This window comes from Bufo gargarizans, chromosome 2 (assembly GCF_014858855.1).
Source record: "Bufo gargarizans isolate SCDJY-AF-19 chromosome 2, ASM1485885v1, whole genome shotgun sequence".
In the NCBI taxonomy this organism is placed as follows: domain Eukaryota; kingdom Metazoa; phylum Chordata; class Amphibia; order Anura; family Bufonidae; genus Bufo; species Bufo gargarizans.
Window position 1 is genome coordinate 544,901,443 of NC_058081.1, and position 14,978 is coordinate 544,916,420.

The following is a 14,978-nucleotide window of genomic DNA, read 5'->3' on the forward strand; positions in this document are numbered from 1 at the left end:
AAAATTAGTTTTTCTAATGCATGACAAAATACGGTTGTGGGAGTTGTTGCTTTGTACATGTATGGCATTATAAAATAATGTCCAAACACAATAATGTACACGAGTTGTTGAGAGGAGTCACCAAACTATCTGCTCCACACCAGGCCCACAGGGGTATAGGGCCCCTAGTCTCCCACCCCCCGCACAAGTGGCACATAACACAGTAGACTTACTTCACTACATACATATATACAATGTACAGCACCTCAACCAGCCTATGTTCATATAAAACTTGATAGATTATTAAAGAAACTCCCCAGTTTATTATTATAGACACGATCAGAGCTATGACTTCTAGGTATAGAGGAAAGCTAGCCAGTGTCCTCTTCTCCTCAGGACCTACCTTCTCAAAGTTGCTGCAGGGACCCCCATATTCAATCATCTGGTAGAATCTTGCTGCAGTCTGAGCAGGTAATATTTGAATGTATCCGTACGGTAGGCCCCCAAAATAAATTTTACTGGTGGGCCCTAGGCACCTCAGTCCGACACTGGTTCTGACAATGGCATCTGTAATCCCATCACTGCCCCCTGTTATACAATCATGGGATGCTGATGGGTAATTAAGTAAAGAGCCCTTTGAACAGATCATCACTAACCAGCGTTACTAGTAATGCTCGTTAGCAATGATTTGGCGGTGTAAATGCACCGCTGATTACCCGTTAAAAGAGCAAAACGCTTGTTCATCTGGTGATGGTATCTTTTGTGCAGCACAAGAGATCATCGTTTCCCAGTGGCAGATTGTGCAGTGTAAACACGATCTGCTGCTGGGAACCAACGAGACTGTATGGGGAAGAGCAATGGAATTAGCGATCGCTCCTCCCCATACTCTGGAGGGGATTGCTGCATGTAAATGCACTGGTCTCCTCCACCATCGATCAGCAGATGATCTGCCGTCCTCTGTAAAGGGACTATAACACTGGCAGCTATAATACACTGCAATACAAACATTTGGCTATGTCCACATCTCTCTTTGGAATGCTGGTGTTCAGTTCCGGTGTAGGAAAAGAATACTGGAATCCAGCATATGCCGGAGATCGTTGGAGCCTGACAGATTCGATTCACTACAATGAGGTTTGCTGGGCTTCAGGTATAAATGCTGGCATTCTGCTGGGAAAATACCAGGTACAGCAATTCTGGTATTCTGGTCCTATGCTTTTTTTATAGCACGGTAAATGCCTAAAATAAATCCCAAAAAACGGTGAAAATATAATAAAAATTATTCAATATGTATCCCAAATTGATTGTTATAAAATCCACAAAAAGTTATGACTCCGGGTGTACATAGGAGGAAAACAAGTTACTGTTCCCAAGAGGGATTGTCCAGCTGTCTCCTGCAGCCTGCAGTAAAATCATACTCACCTGCTCCCCTCCATTCCACTACCTGGCTCCCTTCTACCTGCAATCTCTAGTCTCCGACCTATAAACATCCGGACAGTTTGGGTAATGTGCGCTGCTGAAACCAATAACTGTCCATAGCGGTGACATATCGCCAAGCAACATATCACCCAGCAGTAGCATGACACTGGGGACATGTCACCTCTGAGGCCAGTCATTGGCTGCAGCAGCGCACTTGACCCCCCATCCATTGGGTTGCCATTATGGTGGTTATGTTTTGGGGCACCTACATTACACTACATTACAAAACCATTTTTGGAGGTGACAGACTATCTTTAAGGACCTTATACTGTAGTTTACAAAATGGATGATATGGGGTCATACAGAAAGTGATACATGGTGTAAATAGGGTCTCATTTTTCCCTCTGTGCAACCATTGCAAGGCTTGCCAGGTTTTGGGGAGAGCCGCGTTACAACAAATGATTTCTCTGCTGAGGAAACAGGTTGTTACCAGGAACGTCCAGAGATCAGGTTGATGGTTAGAACAAAAGAACTTGTGTAACATTCACGTGAAGTGTTATCACAATCCATACTCAGAAGACAATACGTCATTATGAAGTATACCATTGTGTTGGCCGTTCATGTTAATTGTAGTCTGTCACCAGGTGTTCCACGATTGCTTACGAACAATAACCCACATTGTTATGTGTGATCTGATATGAAATTCTCAGTGCAGAATGAAGCACTGTCTGCTTTGCAATGCGTGTTACAGAAATGTAGGCCAGGAGATCATTATTGGCATAGCCTGCAGAAACAGCTATCCACATTACTCAGCCATAAGCTGTTGTGTAAAACCGGGAATTTATTTAAATCCACTCTGATGGTCAGTCCCTAGTAATGTCTACCATGCTACGTTTCTGTTGGTTTGTCATCTTGCAAATAAGTCAACTGATCTGCTCGAGGTGAATATGCTTCCTGGTTGCTACAGGTAGGCTGCACAACCTGCTGGTGTGTCTCCTGTGTCTGGCGTTGTAACAGGAAGAACAAAGCAGGGAAAGCAGGTGGAGAGCGACAAGGTACAGAAAGCCAGTTGCTTTGAACTATGCTGACACCTTTCCCACAGTCGCCTACAGATAAACCCATCTGAGGAGCCAGTAAAAAATATCTTCTGTTTCTGGCTTCAACTTTTCAGCAGGACTTGAAGCTGACAAATGTAGCTCTGACTTCATGTGATTTTTTTTATGCTTTTATGTTCTTTATATTATTGCAAATTTCAAAGAAGAAACAACCACCTTCACAAGAAACCAACAGCGAGGAGATTGCAAAAAAAAAAACACAGGAAAGGGAAAATGTCTTTATAGATTTTTACCTGATGACTTTAACGTGGAAGGTCTTGTGGACTACTATAATGAAGAGGGCTTTTCAGGTACCGTTTGATTATTGTTGTTACTTGTATATTTTATGTCTAAGTCCTTAGTTTGCAACTCCGTGTTCAAGGTGCTTCGATTAAAGAATTTGTAATTACGAAAAAATATATGTCTTGTAATATATTGCTTAAGAGCATCTCCTGATGCAAGATTGTTCTACAAATTGAGTTGGAGAAATAGGAAGATTTCAAAATTTCTGGTGTTGTTTTGCGGTCAGCAGGATGTAGACTTTCATTTTAGAGATCTGTTGTTTTAACACAGGACCTAGACTATTAACTGTCAGGTCTCAAGCTCATACAGTGAAGTTGGCTGTGATGTTGCATTTCACAAGCCTTCATGCTGCAATCCTATTTCTAGTGAAATGTTAGAGATTAGCTGTTTATCAGATTACACAATAATATTTGCAAAGGATGCCAACTAGAGTGTGGATGGGCATAGTAGGCACAGTCATCTCCCTGTTCGTCATCCTACTGATGTATATTTACTCTTTGTGCCACTAATCCCTTGATGAACCTCCTATTATGGTAAACATGTTTGGACCTGACTTGTATGGTGTAGGACGTGTCAAAGGTGTAACTTGATACTCCTTGACCCTAGGGCAAAATATTTAATAGGGTGCTCCAAACACTGCAGCCCTCTTAAAGGGAACGTTATATCAGAAAATGACCTGGTCAACTGTTTTAGGACCGCTCCATTTTTTCTGTTTTTGTGTTTCTGTTTTTTACTCCCAGAGCCATAACTTTTTTATTTTCAATTTCATGGCTTTACCGGGGCTTGTTTTTTTTTTGCAAAACAAATTGTACTTTCGAATGACACCATTTACTATTGCATATGATGTTGGTAAGCTGGAAAAACTCCAAATGGGGTGAATTGAAATTGGAAAATAACGCAATTGTCATTGTCAAAATTGACCTGTTCTCTTCATTTCCTGTGTCAGAACGATTACAGCAATATCACATTATTTTAGTTTTATTTGTGTTTTAACACTAAAATAAAACTTAGAAGTATTTTTCTTTGCATTGCTATATTCAGACCCCCATAACCTTTTGTCTGTGGAGCTGAGTGAGAGTTCATTTTTTGTGAGGCAATCTTTAGTTTTTAATTATACCATTTTGGAGTGCTTATGGCTTTTTGATCACTTTTTTTATTCATTTTTTGGGGAGGTCAAGTAACAAAAAAAGGGCAAATCAGCCATTTAGATTTTTTTCCATTACACTGTTTGCTATATGCAATAAATATTTAGTATTTTAGTAGTATGGGCATTTTGGGATGCAGCAATGCCTATGATGTTTTTTTATTGTGTATTATACATATAAAGCTGAAACTCGAAAAATTTGAATATCGTGCAAAAGTCCATTTATTTCAGCAATGCAAATTAAAAGGAATTGCATTAATGCAATTAATGAATTAATTAATTGTGTGACAAGGTTCAATGTTCTAGGCTCATAGTGTCACACTCTAGTCAGCTAATTAATCCATACCCCCTGAGCAAAGGGTACCTCAAAATGGTGACTTTGGGGTTTCATAGGCTGTAAGCCATAATCATCCAAATTATAACAAATAAAGGCTTGAAATATCTCGCTTTGCATGTAATGATCTCATGTGTTAGTTTCACTTTTTAAATTGCAATACTAAAATAAATGAACTTTGCACGATATTCTAATTTTACGAGTTTCACCTGTATATGGAAAGAGGGATGATTTGAATTTTTATATATTTTTAAAAAGCCATGTGGGCCCTGGAAGTGCAGTGCTCCCAAGGTAAGCTGCCTCAGATGCCGTGGCCACAACTGGCCATGGCATCTGTGAGGTTAAATGCTTGAGATCAACATTATCACCTGTCACAGACATTATTAGCCTCAGGTGTCTGCTGTGTAAAACTTCAGAAACCTGGAGGCTATGGTGCCAGCTGCACTCTCGAGCAGAAGCCATATTTAAAGACTGACTTCCCCTGTAATTCACAGTAGGTGGCTGGGAAGAGGTTAAATCAAGTATTAAGTACTTTATTTAAAAAAAGAATTTGGTAATGTATTTTTTAGTTTTTTTTCATGTCAGTATCTATATTTAATTAAAAAAAATTAAATCCTGCAGGCTTCGCACTGGCCACTAAGCCTAATGATAGGCACAATTTATTGGTCTATACAGATCACCTTTCATTGTTACCATCACATGCAGGGTTACAATGACAGATATCACCTATATATATAAAACTAACTCATGATCCGCCAATAGATGATTGTCAAATCTTATCAATTTTTTTCCTTGTACAAAGACCTCTGCACAGGTCAGCGAGCATGCCTACTCTCCCATAAAAATCAAAGGGCCCCCTCTAGGCTATAGAGTGGCTGCTGTAAAGCATATCCTTTAGGCCCCTTTCACATGGGCGAGAATTCCGTACGGGTGCAATGCGTGGGGTAAACGCATTGCACCCTCACTGAATCCGGACCCATTCACTTCAATGGGGCTGTGTACATGAGCTGTGATTTTCACGCATCACTGGTGCGTTGCGTGAAAATCGCAGCAAGCTCTATATTGTGCGTTTTTCACTCAACGCAGCCGCCATAGAAGTGAATGGGGCTGCGTAAAAATCGCAAGCATCCGCAAGCAAGTGTGGATGCAGTGAGATTTTCACGCATGATTGCTAGGTGACGATCGGGATGGGGACCCGATCTTTATTATTTTCCCTTATAACATGGTTATAAGGGAAAATAATAGCATTCTTAATACAGAATGCTTAGTAAAATAGTGATGGAGGGTTAAAAAAAAACAAAAAACTCACCTTAATCCATTTGAACGCTCAGCCTACCATGTCTTGTTTCTTTTTTGATGAAAAGGACCTGTGGTGATGTCACTGTGCTCATCACATGGTCCATCACCATGGTGATGGACCATGTGATGAGCGAAATGATGTCATCAAAGGTCCTGTAGCCAGGTCCTAAAGAAAGTAGAAAGAAGAGGAGATCCGCTACACGGTCAAGTGGATAGGGTGAGTTAAATTTGCTTATTATTTTTAACCCCTCAATTGACATTTTACTAAGCATTCTGTATTAAGAATGCTATTATTTTCCCTTATAACCATGTTATAAGGGAAAATAATAAAATCTACAGAACACCTAACCCAAACCCGAACTTCAGTGAAGAAGTCTCTGGGTACCAAACATGCCGCGCATGCAAAACGCATTAAAAAGCTTTGCACTTGCGCTGAAAAATCTTGTATTTTCCCGCAACACACCCGCATCTTGTCCGGCCCTCACACGTGACGTCCGTGTGAAAGAGGCCTTAATGTTGTTAACATAATAACAGCTTAGGCAACATTATCATGTTCAAGAACGCGAATTTAAATAAATCTACGATTAGAAAATAAAAAACAGATTAGAAAAAAAGATATGTGCAACTATCTGGTTTTAACTGGGAGCAAAATAAAAGTGACCCATTCCCTTGTAAGAGGTGCAATTGTTTCCCCTCAAGCCCCTGGGCCCAGGTACCACAGCAACCTCCATACTCATTATAGATATACTCTTGTTTGGGGCGCACAGGATTAGGTTTTGGTCCAGGGCTGCTCTTGTTAGGCTGACTGTCCTGCCTTTCTAGGGCATCACTAAAATTGATTATGGACAGTGCTTTATCTGTGCTGTTGTGCCAGTCAGCGGCATAGCTAAAGGCTCATGGGCCCTGGTGCAAGAGTTCAGCTTGGGCCCCCCTTCCCTCAGTGCTTTGTGGTCAGGGGCAGGGAAGCACATAGCCTTTGTGCTGCCAAAGACAAAAATTGGAATGGCACATCCCTCCACCTCGCATGCCAAATTCTCGACCTAACCCCTTCCCTCCAGCCAGAGTTGTAAGTTGACCTGCATGCACTTTCTATAATACTGGTGTCTTCTTATGCACCACAAAGGTCTTTGGGTCTCCTCAGGCTCCTGGGCCCTGTAGCGACTGTTACCTCTGCACTCCCTATCGCTACGCCCCTGGCCAAAGTAATGGCACTTTTACAAGGGCTGACCGACAGGAAATTATTGGGAATAAACTGCATTTACATTCAGCAATCATCCCTTCTGTATGGGGAAAATCATTGTTTGCTGGCAGCAGATCCCTGTTTACACAGGACAATATGCTGGAGACAAACAATGATTTATTGTGCGTCATAAAATATGTGTTCACCCAATCGATGGCTCATTCACATAGAGCAGTCATCGGGAACAAGTATTCCTAAGAACGCTCGTTCCCAATGGTTGCCAAGATCCTTGGCCCTGTGACTGTTATGCATTAACCTGTGTCTCCCATTGTATTAATACTTTTGGCTACTGAACTCTCATTTGTAGTGGATAACAAATTTTAAATTTTAATATTGAACCGGTTGCTCTGTTATAGTTTGTACCTCACTACAGTTAAAGGGGTTCTCTGGGAATAATGGGAGTCATTTATTAAGACCGGCGTTTTAGACGGCGCTGGCCTCTACATAACTTTGGTGGACACACCCCCACTTCTAAATGTAAGACAGCTTCCTAGCTTTCTTACAGTTAGACCATTTTCTAAACCAGTATCAAATAATTAGAAAAGGCTCCACCAGCAAACTACTGGAGCTCAGCCTCTCAGTTACCAGCTGAAAAGGGAGATAAATCAATACAAATAATACAGGCTGGCTCACAGTATTTTTGCGTAAAATTTATTAATACACCAAATCAATAATAAAATGTAGTATCAGTATCAGCATACATACATAAACAAATAGGTACAAATGTGCGGAGCTCACGCACAGACCTAGATAACCGGAGTACTCCTATACATGAGACTTAATGGCTAGAGTTATGGTGCAAGGGATGATGTGTTGAACCGTTCAAATGTCCATGATTATAGTTACCGATTCACCGAATAGTTGAAACCATAGATTCAGGATTGTTGTAATTTCCCACAAGGGGACTCTGTGTTTAGATGTCGTCTGACAGTTCGTAACCACACTTTCTCCAATCTGTGGGGCTCCACTTACTTGTTCCTTGCGGAGCAAACCATCCGACCTGCTCGCTCAGCGTCCCACGTGTCCAGCCAGGTAGTTGATCGCTGGTTTGTGACGCAGGCGCCTAAGCCGTCAGGCCAGACGGAAGCTGGTATAGCTGAGCCGAGCCGGTAGTTACCTGGACTTGTCAGGTCAAGGAGAGTAGACACAACAGGATTTACCTTGTGTTTGTGGCAATCACAGATGTAGCAACACAGTTTTAGCCCACTTGGTGGATTCTTGGTGAACGGAATCTTTGTAGCGGTATTTCGTTTTGAAAAAATCTTCTTGCGTTTTTGAAAAAGCCGCACCAATAGCCAAGTCTCAGTACACACTAGATGCGTTTCGGAAACAAGTTCCTTCCTCAGTAGATAGTTGTGTAATGCATAGAAAATGGTAAATGAGATGGGCCTACCAACCCATCCCCTTCCCCACCCATGCTACACAAACTTTTTTTGACCTGGTGTGAGCAGGGAAAAGTCACAGATTGCGGCGCAAAGGAGTTTTACACCTCAATCTGCACCAGAGATACGCCTAATATAGGTGTATTCCTGTCTCCAGCCTGCCTTCATAAACAGAAGACGCATACAGTACTTACCGACTCCTTACCTCTTCAGTTCTCTTTGCTGCCTCCTGCATGTCCATGTTCTGGTTCCCCTGCAAAGTTTACATCCACCACAGCATAGGCATGTTCACATTCTCTGCTGCAGCCAGTGACTGGCTTCAGCAGTGATGTGAAGCCAGTCACTGGCTGCAGTAGAGCATGTGAACATGCCTATGCTGTGGTAGATGTAAACTTTGCACGGGAACCAGAACATGGACATGTGGGAGGCAGCACAATGGACTGGAGCGGTGGGGAGCAGGTACACCTTAAGTATGATATTTATGTTTACTCAGGCAGGCTGGGGACTTCAGACCTATGTGACTCCATAATATGGTCCGCTCAACTGCGTTGGAACATCAGCCCTGAAAGTGATCAAACAACCTGTACTTAGTGGCATGTGCTATCTTGGGGCCTGGGAAGTGGTCTGTGTGTTTTACAGTCCTGTAAGTAAGTAGACTGGTCAAGATCAATGGGATGAGCCCAAGGGATCTCTATAAGGTAAAGTGTTGTTAGCAAATAAACCATCCTCTTCTCTACAGTAATAGTGCAACTGGTAAGCAGTGTGTTAAAAAGTGGAGGTTCGCTAACATTTACAAGTGTGAAGTACTGTTGAAAATTGCCATACTGTGTTGCTGTAAATGCAGGTTAAAGAGAGCAATACTTTGTACCGGAGTGCTCTTTGGACTTGGTCTGTGACTGTCTGACCATGTGGTGGTCTGGAACCGCACTCCTTTTACGGGAAGAGTTTACATATTAGCAACTGAGGGTGGTTGGAAGTAATTCAATAAACGGTAGTGACTTAACGAAGAAGAGGACAACAGAAGACAAATACTGTATAAAGTCCCTGGTGCAACCCTGTGAGAAACAGCTTGCAGGGCAGATTGTGAGGGTGGGGATTGGGGGGATAGGATCCCAGAGACCCTCAGCAGCACCGAAGGATAGGTTAAAGCTGAAAGCCACTTTGAGCTCCACTTTAATCTTTGTGGACAAGTGGAGTATTGCATGGCCCCCTTGGTAAAGTCCTTAATGGAAAGTGATAAACTCCCTTTAAGCTTATTGGGCTACTTCTTGTGTCTGCAACCATCAAGTGGTTGTGTCTTCTTGTTAAGAAACTAAGGCTTGATTCATGCAACCGTGCTCAGTCTGGGAAACACAGCCCATATGTTGGACTTATCTCCCGGACTGACCGTGGCTCCTTTGACTTGAACTGACTACATCCTAATGATTTATGATAATATGATTATATGATGATGTATCATAAATCAATATAATGCAGTAAGTTCAGGTCTGGGGAGCTGTAGTCAGAACAGAAGATGTTTCTGAACTGAGCATTGCTGTGTGAATCAGGCCTAAAGGCTTCTGATAACTACTACATTCTGTGACCATTTTTAAAGGTGAACCTGGTAAACACCCCCTGCATAAAAGTACACCAGACAGAAACTGTGAAAATCTTTAACAATAGCATACACTGTTTGAAATTTCTATAAAATTCTATAAACTTTCAAGCAAAATATATTATTGGAGAAAAAAGATATTTCCCAAAATATAAACCATTTTCAATATGGCGAAATGTTTTATAATATGGGAGATATATATTTGTATATGCCTTTCATTCAGTGGACCGAGAACTGTACCCCTTTGTTTTCTGCAATCAGAAAAAGGAAGTGCTTGGAGGATCAGAGTTATAGAAAATGAGGGGGTCACAAAGTACAGACCCTATTAAATCTTTAGATATGTCTCAGTGATTTGCCAGATTTTCAACCACTTAACGACGCAGTCTTGTTTTGTACTCAGGGCTACACATTTTGTTTTTCATTTATTAATCTGTGCATTTCAAAAGCCGTAACTTTTTCTCTTTTCTATTTAGGGTACTTTCACACTAGCGTTTTTCTTTTCTGGCATAGAGTTCCGTCACAGGGGCTCTATACCGGAAAAAAACTGATCAGTTTTATCCTAAAGCATTCTGAATGGACAGCATTCCGTTCAGTATGCATCAGGATGCGTCAGTTCAGTCCCTCTTATGTTTTTTGGCTGTAGAAAATACTGCAGCATGCTGTATTTTTCTCTCCGGCCAAAAACACTTGCCGGAATTAATTTCCATTGAAATGTATTAGTGCCAGATTAGATCCGGCATTAAAATTGCCGAATTGACGGATCCGTTCTTCTGGTACGCGCATGAACAGACCTTCAAATCTGTGAAAAAAATAAATACCGGATCCGTTTTTCCAGATGACACCGGAGAGACAGATCCGGTATTTCAATGCATTTGTCAGACAGATCCGCATCCGGATCTGTCAGACAAATGCTATCCGTTTGTGTCTGACAAATGGCATCCGTTTGCGTCCTGATTGCGGATCCGGCAGGCAGTTCCGGCGACGGAACTGGCTGCCGGAATCCTCTGCCACAAGTGCCCTTACCCGGCTGCAGTGGTGACATCACATTGACAAAATGTGATTGGCTGCATTTGTCATGTGTTGTCCTTAGGGGACTTGAACATGCAATCTTTGAATGACATGCACTATGCACTATAGTTCTCCTGTGATACAGTTCATGATCATTCTGACAGGCACCTTAATACATCCTGCTAGAGGCAAGATGTATCAGCAGTAGGGACATTGCAAGACTGGGGCCCTTCAGAAAGAGAAGTACTCGGCACCCTGTGATTGCTTTCGCAGGGTGATGATTGGAAAACAAAGGGAGCTACTATCTTCTGTTTAATTGTGCAGCTGCTGCAATCACTATTGACCTCAGCATCTAAGCAGATCTTATCTTATAAACTAAGATGTTATCTCTGGATCCTAGCCTTGAAAGCCTGGTGTCTGCTGTATGATACAGCTGGCATCGACATGCCAGGACATGAGTCCAGCTGCTGAGCCCACAGCATCACCATAATGTACTATTTTGGCCCCCGAGCATTAAGTGCCAGGAATCTGTGATAAAAAAAGTTTGTCACAGAGTGGGAACAGGAGCTGAACCTTCCCTTCAAGATATTATAGTATATTTTTTTTGTCCCAAATAATCTCTTTAATATACAATGAGGTAGATTTATGAAAAGGCATACATTGGCAGTTACCATGGCATCTAATCAGCTTCCAACTTACTTGGTTTCCATGTGCAAGCATTTTAACTGTTTCGATATACAGTAAATCCATCAATGAGTTAAAATGGCAGCACAACAGTCCAAGAGAATGTTTATCTAGTAATAGAAGATAGATGTGGTAGGTCAATATTGTACACATCAGAGTATAAGGCACTGTAACCAGTAATTACCACTGCTTGTTCTCTCTCCACCCTTCACTACCCCATACTAATGGATATAGACAAGTTGGCATCCCTTAGACCCTACCTTGGTAAAACAGCCTGATTTTGAAGTAAAGGTCTTTAATTAATGTGTAGTCAGAAAATGAAGAATAATTCCCATTTTGCTTTTGTTTGTTTTTGGGGTTTCGTGAGTTCATAAATATAAAATCTCCATTAGAGAGCTAATCATTCATGTTTCAATACTCAATGCAAGAATTAGATATCAATTTTAAAGGGATTGTCCAGGAGTTTAGTATTGATGGCCTGTCCTCTGTGGGGATTCGCTCTGGTAGTTAAGACTAGTGGATGCAGTATAGAGAGAAAGTACACAGTTCTTGAATCAAACAGCGGTGTTTATTCATATACTGGCGTATAACAAAACTCAGGTGGCTTGGTGTTTGTTCACACACAAGGAAGGTCCATAAACAATAAAAGTCACCTTTTCTCCTGGGTGTTAATTCACACCCTGTTAGCAGTTCAGCCTCATTCAAGTCCATAGGCGGCCTGTTAGAGGGGCCTGAGTCCTCCAGCCCGGCTCAAACCTCAAATCCCAGCACAGCCCTGAATTCACAGCACACAGACTCCTGAATGTAATTATCCGAGGCATGTCTTTATTACAGCACACAGAGTCCTGAGCTTCACTGTCAGAGGGAGGTAAATCCACACACCTGGCAGTGCTGGCAGGTTTTTATGCCTGGCAAAACCCATCCTGGAACATGGGGAGTAGTCACCCACCCAGCACTTTGATTACTTCCAATAAGAGCCGTCCCGGATCAGCTATGACAGCCATGCTAAATCTCAATGTGTCAATTAGCAATAGCTGCTGCTGACACATAAAATACCGGCTCTTACTTCACCGAGGCCAGGAACCTCGGAGACACATACTTTCCATCCACAATGATTCCAGGAACCTTCTTGCACCTCACAATAGGTCCTCCTATATCTGATCGGTGTGGGTCCAACTCCCAACACCTTTTTACAAGAGAACTTGTAACTCCTAGTTGTTAATTTATGTACAGTGTACAGTTATAAGAAAGGATTCTCTAGAATTATCAAACTTTCATAGTGAATACAAGTAATTACTACAAAAAACTATTAAACTAGTACTAGTCTTAAAACAGATATGTCAGGAGAGGTAAAATGTCCTCTTTAAAAGGGTTTTCCAATAAAATCTTGCGGATGCGTGGATCAGATACAGACAGAGCCGGTGCAAGGATTTTTGCCGCCCTAGGCAAGATAAAAATGTCCGCCCCTCCCCCTTACCAGATGATCTGCCCATATCATGACATCACATATGTTCCACCCCTTTCACTAATGTCGCCCTGGGGTCCGTCCTGGGGAAGAATAAAGCAGCTGCACCTGTCCTGCACTCCAATCCAGGTAGGATGGTCTGGAGCCCACTTCTGTTCTGTCCCAGAGAGAGAAGGCAATTTAGGCACTGCCGCTGCTGCCGCACTGGGGGTCGGGGGAGGCAAATTGCTGGTGGTGGGACTGGTGGACTGTGGCCGTGGCTGGCTGGCTCAGCCTGGCTGCTCGGCTGCTGTTCAGTGTGCGGCCTTCTCTTCCTCCTTCGCTCCACCCCTCTCTCGGCGTCACTTGACGTCCTCAAGGGTAGGAGGGGTCAGGGGGTTCAGTCCAGATCAAGATCATTCAGGGAGGGCGGCAGAGCTCCGCCTCCGCCTCCGCTCCACCCTCAGCAGCCAGCCAGGTAAGCTAGCAGAGCAGACGCAGTAAGTCACTCAGTCAGACCACCAAAGAGACAGACACAGACAGCACAGCGGTATCAGACTGTCAGTGTCAGTGTGCAGACAGTCTCAGTCAGACTGTCTCTCTGGTCTGCTGCTCCAGTGCGCCCCCGCCCCACCCCCACGGCTTCACTGAGATCTGTGGATGACGCACTGTTATGGGAGGATCTGTGGATGACGCACTGGTATGGGGGGGGGGGATCTGTGGATAATGCACTGGTATGGGGGGGGGGATCTGTGGATGACGCACTGGTATGGGGGGGGATCTGTGGATGATGCACTGGTATGGGGGGGGATCTGTGGATCAGATGCATAAGTGTGGAGAGAGGAAGAGGTGGGGACACTCATGGCGGGGCCTGGTGCAGTGACTCTACTCTAATACACCGGGCCCCGCAGCTGTTAAGTACATTCAATCCGAATGGGTTCACAATTACTGTACTTACTGTAGTACCTTATGTATAGCATTAAGATGGCACTGACCGTCAGCTCCTCATGCACCGCCTGCCTATCTCACTTTATGAATGAACAGGCAGACGGGCAGGCGGCGCATGAGGAGGGAGCTGCCGGTCTGCGCCGTCTTAATGCTATACATAAGGTACTACAGTAAGTACAGTAATTGTGAACCCATTCGGATTGAATGTACTTAACAGCTGCGGGGCCCGGTGTATTAGCGTAGAGTCACTGCACCGGGCCCCACCATGAGTGTCTCCTCCTCCTCTCTCCACACCGATACTTCGCTGGCCGCGCTGTGGAGCATAGTGGTCAGCGAAGTATCCACAATCCGCTTTATAAGACGCGCGGCCATTTTTCCCCCACTTTTGGGGGGGGGGGGGAGTGCGTCTTATAAGGCAAAAAATACAGTAAATAATAAACATATTGCATTGTCTACTGACTACTTACCACCAGGACAATAAGATGAGCTGGTCTCTGGCTGCAGTCTGGCTCTGGGGACTGGTCCTGGAGACAAACACACGGTAGGTAGGTAGTAATTAACCAATGTCGCCTTGGGGGGGGGGGGCAAATTGCTGGTAGTTGGTGCCTGCCTGGGGACTGCTGAACCCTGACTGTGGCTGCTCAGCTGCTGCTCAGTGTGCGGCCTTCCTCCTTCACTCCGCCCCTCTCTCACATGACGTGCTCAAGGGTGGGAGGGGTCAGACATCAAGATCATTTAGGGAGCCTGGGAGGGCGGCAGAGCTCCGCCTCCGCTCCACCCTCAGCAGCTAGAGGTAAGGTAACGCAGACACGCAGTTGAGCGGCCGGAGCGATTCTTTAGAACAGCAGGTAGCAGCCAGCAAAGCGCTCAGCTGCAGCATGAGGGGCTCCGCCGGCCGCCCGCCCGAACCTATATATTATAAGTAACCAACGTTTTTTGTTTTGTTTTTTAAGCCGCAACGGGCGGGCGCCCCCTGCTAAATGGCGCCCTAGGCGACTGCCTAGTTCGCCTTACTGGTGGCGCCGGCCCTGGATACAGACTGAAACTACAGCCTTGTGTATGAGCCCTAAAGTAAATATATTATCTCCAAGGAAAACTACAGTTAAAGC

At 43.7% G+C, this 14,978-nt stretch overlaps 1 protein-coding gene across 1 annotated transcript in view; it reads left to right on the top strand.

Moving 5' to 3' along the window:
- The first annotated feature begins 2,407 nt into the window (after nt 1-2,407).
- FAM83E (family with sequence similarity 83 member E) overlaps nt 2,408-14,978 on the top strand; it is a 94,095-nt gene continuing 81,524 nt past the window's right edge. The window contains exon 1 of the mRNA XM_044278083.1: nt 2,408-2,800. The gene's annotated coding sequence lies outside the window, so the exon portion shown is untranslated. The remainder of the gene's footprint in view (nt 2,801-14,978) is intronic.